Here is a 7,895-nt window from a genome sequence, read left to right on the forward strand (position 1 = left end):
GCCATTGAACTTTATAAGTTCTCACTTCTTTATTCCTTAACCTTTTCACCTTTTCGTCGAGTATCGCAATCGGCTCCTCAACATACTCTAACTTGTTGTTTAGCTCAATTTCTTCTAATGGCATCCATGAAGAATCATCCGCAAGACACTTACGGAGATGGGAAACATGAAATGTATTATGGATCCCCGCAAGCTCTTCGGGTAATTCCAAGCGATACGCAACTTCACCAACACGAGCTAAAATCTTAAATGGCCCAATAAATCGAGGAGCTAACTTTCCCCGTTTTCGAAACCGAATAATACCCTTCCATGGCGAAACTTTAAGCATCACCATGTCATCTTCTTGGAACTCAATCAATCGCCTACGTTTGTCGGCATACGACTTTTGTCTATCTTGAGCCCCTTTCAAATAAGTCCGAATCATCTCAATCTTGCTATTCATCTCTAAAACCAAATCGGTACTCCCGATTTTTCTTTGACCCACTTCACCCCAACAAATCGGAGTTCGACACCTCCGCCCATAAAGCATCTCATAAGGTGGCATCCCGATACTAGTATGATAACTATTATTGTACGAGAATTCCACCAAGGGCAAATGCTCATCCCAACTACCACCGAAATCAATAATACACGCCCGTAACATATCCTCTAATGTTTGATTCGTACGTTCGGTTTGACCGTCCGTTTGAGGATGGTACGCCGTGCTCATTCTCAATTGTGTACCCATATCTTCATGAAACTTATTCCAAAATCAAGATGTGAAACGAGTGTCTCGATCCGAAATAATAGATATAAGAACCCCATGCCTCGATACCACCTCCTTGATAAATAATTTAGCCAAAGTCTCCGACGATATCGTTTCCCGAATGGGAAGAAACAAGGCACTTTTCGTCAACCGATCAACTATCACCCAAATCGAATCAAATTGGGTTCTCGACGTCTTTGGTAACTTTGTAATGAAATCCATGGTAATGTGCTCCCATTTCCATTTCGGGACTTCCAACGGTTGTAACTTACCATACGGCTTTTGGTGCTCGGCCTTAACTTGCAAACACGTGACACATTGTTCAACATACTTTACGACATCACGTTTCATGCCCGGCCACCAATACTCTTTCTTCAAATCAAGATACATTTTCGTCGCGCCCGGATGGATGGAATACTTTGACTTATGTGCTTCATCAAGTAGCACTCGTCAGAAATCTCCCATTCTAGGCACCTACACTCGTCCTTGAAAGGACAACAAACCATGCGGGCCTAAGGTAATAGACTCCGTTTGACCCACGATTCGTTCCTCATGTTTGTTGTTAACAAAAGCTTCAATTTGAATCTCACCAAGCTTTACAAGAAAGTCGTTAGTAATAATCATGTGTAACGATCCTACTCGTATCGCCGGATGTTGACTCTTCCGACTTAACGCATCCGCGACCACATTTATAATATATATATAATTATATAATATATATATATATTATATATATTTATTAATTATGTTGACAAGCAAATGGCCAAAAATTGTGAGCTGGAATCCGAAGCTCCGCACTCGCGGAGCTGTGAGGCACAAAACCTCCGCACTCTCGGAGCAGCCAAATTCAAAATATGCCTATAAAAGGCACAAGCTTCTGCCGAATCCATAACCCATTTTCTATCTATCTCTCTCAATTTATATTTATATTCATATTTTATAATTTGAATTTGAATTTTAAGTTAATAATAATAAGGTTATTGCAAGAATGTTTTAAGGTTTTGTAAGTCGGAACTCTATCCGTGTAACGCTACGCGATTAAATACCAATGTAAGCTATGTTCTTCCTTTTTAAATTAATGTCTCGTAACTAAGTTATTATTATGCTTATTTGAGCCGAAGTAATTGTGATGTTGGACTAAATATTAAGATGGGGTTATTGGATTTTGTACCATAATTAGGGTTTGGACAAAAGACCGACACTTGTGGACATTGGACTATTGACTATTAATAGATGGGGGGTATTGTCTAATCGAATGACAACTCATTAGAATCTGTCGAACCTATCTTCAAATTAGTTAATCTAATAATTATTAAAATGATTATGTATGTCCTATTTAGTGACATTTATACGACATCTTTTACGATCATTTAATTAATTATTCGGGTTGGGTAATTGATTATTCATTCTGATCAAGTGGGTAAATTAATATTCATATCTCATTAAAACATGGGTGGATTACATAAAAGGATAATTGGTGTAATTGTTAACAAAGTATTAAAACCTTGGATTACACGCAGTCGATAACCTGGTGTAATTATTAACAAAGTATTAAAACCTTGTTACAGTTCGAATCCCTAATTAGTTGGAATATTTGACTTCGGAAATAAGGTTAATTTGACGAGCATATTATAATTATGACTGATGGACTATTATGGGCAAAACCCAGATAGGTATCAAATAAGCCAAGACAAAGGACAATTAACCCGGGTAACAATAAATTAAAATCAAAACGTCAAACATCATGATTACGGAAGTTTAAATAAGCATAATACTTTTATTTCATATTTCATCGTACCTTTATTTACTGTCATTTTAATTACTGCAATTTACTTTATCGCAATTTAAATTCTGTCATTTATATTATCGTCATTTATCTTTACGCTTTATTTAAAATCGACAAACCGGTCATTAAACGGTAAAACCCCCCTTTTATAATAATAATAATAATACTATATTACTAATATATATATATATATATATATATATATATATATATATATATATATATATATATATATATATACATACATACAAATATAATTGTTTAAAAATATAGTGTACGCAATAAGCCATCTCCATGTGGAACGAACCGGACTTACTAAAAACTACACTACTCTACGATTAGGTACACTGCCTATAGTGTTGTAGCAAGGTTTAAGTATATCCCATCTATATAAATAAATAAAACTTGTGTAAATTGTATCGTATTTCGTAATAAAAATAATAGTATTTCGTACTATACCTCGCACACATCAAGTTTTTGACGCCGCTGCCGGGGACGCTAAAACGCTATATTTTTAATTTTTATTAATAATATAATTATATAAAATATATATATATATATATATATATATATATATATATATATATATATATATATATATATATATATATATATATATATATATTTCTAAGATTTGTCTATAAAAAGTATTTTTATTTTTTTTTAAAAATATATAAGTTTATTTTTATTATATATATATATATATATATATATATATATATATATATATATATATATATATATATATATATATATATATATATATATATATTCTATCAAATATTTTGTAAAAAAAAAAAAAACGCGTTTGAGCCTGCAACCAAATCTAAAACTGCATATCTCCGCGATCTCGGAGCACCACTCACAAAAACCCTCGCAATCGCGGAGGTTGTCTGACAGGTCAACCCCATCATTAAATGCGAAATTAGGGTAAAAATTTATTTATTATTTATTATTTAGGGTTTAATTATTATATAGTTTTAATATAATATGTATTTTTAGTTTTAATTATTATTATTTACATATTTATATTAATCCTTTTATATAAATAATATAAAAATAATATTTTTATAAAATTTGTATTTTTATCATTTTAGTTATAATTTATATTTTTATCGTTTATTTCGTAATATTTGTCGTTCGTAATTAGTTTTAAGTTAGTTTTTGCCGTAATTATTTTTATATTTCTAGATTTTTAAGCTTTGCCGTAAAAACCCTTAAGTGCTTTTTCTTTAGATTAAGATTTAGGCGCTTTAGAATTTTGCGATGCAGTTTATAAATTTTAGTGCCTTTTTAAGTTATTGCCGTTTTAGATTTAGAATTCCTTTAAGCTTTAATACCTTTTGACGTAAGTTTTAATTTTTAGTTTTTAGACTTTTAAGTTTCGACGCTCTACTTTCTTATGATTATTTTTCGACGGTTTGTTTTTCGACGTTTGTTTTTCGCCTCTTATTTTTCGACGCTCTTTTTCTTTCTCTTATTTCTCGACGCTCTAGTTTTTAGGACATAGATTTTATCTTCAAAATTTCGACAAAAAATTATTTTAAACGGTTAAATTGATAGACATCCAAAATTTTCTGGTTCGTAGTAATAGTTGGATTTGTTAGTGGCGAGTTGTGGGCTTCCGATTTAAAGGGTCCTGGCTACCTGCTGCATCTATATTCTATTGGCTATTCGAAACGTGGGCAAAATTAGAAAAATATATTAATTTGATAACTTATATAATTTTTTTTATTTTTATAACTAATAGGATATTCAGTGAATGCACCGAGCAAATTGTTCACCACCTTTCATACGTTTACCACCTGTAACTCGATCAAGACATCTAGCTAATATTGCCACTGTTGATTTTTATTTAGAATTAGCATCTAGTCGAATAATTACTCCAATTCAAATTTTCGATAATCCATTTTTTGAACCCGACTTCACAATTGAGAACCCGGAGGATATTCAAGGACAATTCCAAGATCCTGGACCACTAATTATTCCTCCCAAACCACAAACCGTTAAATCAGAATCCTCTGGTGATTCGTATTCAACAAATTCAATTATGGAAGTAACGGAACCTCTAAGTATGGAAGATCGAATAAGAGCTACACGCACGGGCCAAGGACACACCATTATTAAGCCAGACATTAATGCGCCAGATTATGAAATCAAAGGACAAATCCTACACATGGTAACTAATCAATGCCAATATAGTGGTACGCCAAAAGAAGATCCAAACGAACATCTTCGAACCTTTAATAGGATTTGTACTCTATTCAAAATCAGAGAAGTTGAGGATGAACAGATCTATCTCATGTTGTTTCCCTGTACTTTAAAGGGAGAAGCCAAAGATTGGTTAGAATCGTTACCTGAAGGAGTGATTAACACATGGGATGTTTTAGTTGAGAAATTTCTTAAAAGATTCTTTCCGGCATCTAAAGCCGTAAGACTTCAAGGAGAAATTGTTACGTTCGCGCAAAAGCCAAATGAAACATTATATGAGGCGTGGACAAGATTCGGGAAGTTGTTGAGAGAATGTCCTCAGCACGGTTTAGACACTTATCAAATAGTACAAATATTCTACCAAGATGTCAACGTTGCTACACGAAAAGACATCGACACAGCAGCTAGTGGTTCTATTATGAAGAAAACCGCAACCGAAGCTCCCAAAATTATTGATAACACAGCCTCCCACTCACATGAGTGGCACCAGAAAAAAGATATTTTTCGTTCATCTAAAGTGGCTAGAGCCGATTCTAGCCATGACTTTGATTTCGTTTCCGCAAAAATAGATGCTTTCGAGAGACGAATGAAAAAGATGACTAAAGATATTCACGCAATACGAATCAGTTGTGAGCAATGCGGTGGACCACACTTAACGAAAGATTGTCACATTGAAAAAACGATGGAACAACGAGAGAATGTTTCCTACATGAACCAAAGGCCGGGAAATAATTATCAAAATAATTATCAACTGCCAAGGCCAAACTTTAATCGAAATCAAAACATTCTTTACAATCCAAATGGGCCCAACAATAACTCGTACAACCAACAAGGTCCGAATAACCAACTAACTCAAAACAACACTTTCAATCAACAAAGACCTGGCTTGTATAAACCACCACAACAAATCGAAGAGAAAAAGATAAATCTGGAAGAAATGGCAAAGCTAATGGAATCTCAAACACAATTTATTACATCTCAAACCCAAACAAATGAGAGGTTTGATCAGTCATTAAGAACTCAACAAGCTTCCATTTTGAATGTAGAAAAACACGTAGGTACTCTTGCTAGCATGATGAGTGAGAGGGAACAAGGAAAGCTACCGAGTAATACTGAAGTAAATCCTTAGAATGAAAATGTTAATATGGTTTCAACAAATTCTGAAAAACCAGCACCAAAAAATGGGAAGGTTTTAGATGTGAGTAACAATGAAGAAGTTACAACACCACCACTACCCGAGTATGTAAAACCAGTGGTGGCACCATACAGACCACCCATCCCGTTTTCAAGAAAAGGAGTTGAGTATGAGCAAGTGATAGGTAATAAAGTTTGTGATACATCTGGAAAGAAGAAGAAGAATAAGAAAGTACAAGAAACAAAAACCGTAAAAGTAAACCCGGCGAAGACAGTTCCACCTAAACCTCCACCCAGGTTAGGTGATCCGGGTGAATTTATTGTTCCTTGTCTACTTAGTGATTGTGTCATGTATGATGCACTAGCAGATTTAGGTGCGAGTGTGAGTGTTATGCCTCTTTCATTATATAAGAGATTAGGAGTAGGTGAGTTAAGTCCAACAAAGATGAGTGTTCGACTCTTTGATCAAACCATTAAGCACCCAGTTGGAATTGCTGACGACCTACCCATTCAAGTAGGTAATTTAACCTTTCTAGTCAAATTTATTGTCATTGACATAGAAGAGGACTCAAACATTCCTCTAATTTTAGGTCGACCATTCTTAGCATCCACCGGGGCGTTATTTGATGTAAGAGAGGGTAGAATGACACTTAGTAATGATGAAAAATCAATCACCTTTGTGAATCGAAAGTCTAAATCTCCATCAACCAAAACCGTTGAACTAATAAAGACGATTGGTAAAAACCACATTGTTTTACCAACTCCAATGGTAGTGCTTAACAATAATAAAACGCCTAAGTGTGGGGAAGATGAAGTAACACCTAATGATGACCTGATAACAAAGAACCCCGTTGTTGATACAAAATTAAATGACCCCGTTATTAACAGTTCAATGAAGAAACTTATTAAACGGATTCGCGATGCTAGAACCAAGGGGAACTTTAAGTTATGTAACCGGTTAGTATCCAATCTATCGCCTAAATAAAAAGCGAAACTAGTTGAATTTGTGGATATTACACATGAATTCGACCAATGGCTTAACGAAAAAGTCACAGATATGCAAGTTGATTATGGTCCAAAAGAAATTGACAATGAAGTTAATCACAAATTCGACACCACAGCTACTTAAGTGTGGGGAGATTCAAATGTTCTAAAAAAAACGTTGTCTAGAGTTAGTTGTTCTGTTCTCGTGTAGTTTCGAGAATGGAATCTTATTGATCTTTTCCACTAGCAGACACTAAAGAACTAGTTTTCTTCCCCCCATTCTAAATTTTTTGTTTTGTAGGTTTTGTATGAAATTAATATGCTTTTTAAATTTAAGTTTTGTGTGAATTTAAAAACAAAATTTACTTTATTTCATTAAGTTTAAAAATTAATTTCTAAAATTTGTCGTGAGTTAAAGACTAGGTCATGGAACCGAAATTGCTTTACCTAAAGACGGGGCGAAAAATTTTGTTATCATTATTTTTAATATTATTGATCTAAAGTATACCAAAAAAAATTAAAAAACCCGAAAATCTTTGTTTTTAAAACAATCGCTTTAAAACGACAATTTTTAAATTTTGTCAAGGGACGGACTAGGTAAACATACCGAAACTACCTAAAGTAAAAGGAAACAAAATTTTAAAAAAATTATTCATTTAAATTGTTTTAATAAATAAAGGTTATATTATATATATATATATATATATATATATATATATATATATATATATATATATATATATATATATATATATATATATATATATATATATATATATATATATATATATATATATGTTTGTAGTTTATCTTATGTACAAACCAGGGTAAAACAGCGCACTTTCAAAGGCTGGCATTAAAGTTCAATAAAAGCTACTAATTTTGACGACAAGACGCAAAATATAAAATGTGATATAAAATAATATGTTTGCAAACTGGGTATTTTTAATCACTTTTCTACACTAATCACCCTCATGAATTTATAATTATAGTCTGATTTAATGCAAATGAGGGCATTGCATGATCTCAAGTGTG

The 7,895-nt window shown here is 32.9% G+C and overlaps 1 non-coding gene across 1 annotated transcript; it reads right to left on the reverse strand.

The window, feature by feature from the left end:
* Positions 1-4,965: 4,965 nt before the first annotated feature.
* On the reverse strand, positions 4,966-5,072 carry LOC139895091 (small nucleolar RNA R71). Its single transcript, XR_011775559.1, has one exon. It is a non-coding gene; the product is annotated as a small nucleolar RNA R71 (small nucleolar RNA).
* Positions 5,073-7,895: the final 2,823 nt, after the last annotated feature.

The sequence above is a fragment of the Rutidosis leptorrhynchoides genome, chromosome 2 (assembly GCF_046630445.1).
Source record: "Rutidosis leptorrhynchoides isolate AG116_Rl617_1_P2 chromosome 2, CSIRO_AGI_Rlap_v1, whole genome shotgun sequence".
Taxonomy (NCBI): Eukaryota; Viridiplantae; Streptophyta; class Magnoliopsida; order Asterales; family Asteraceae; genus Rutidosis; species Rutidosis leptorrhynchoides.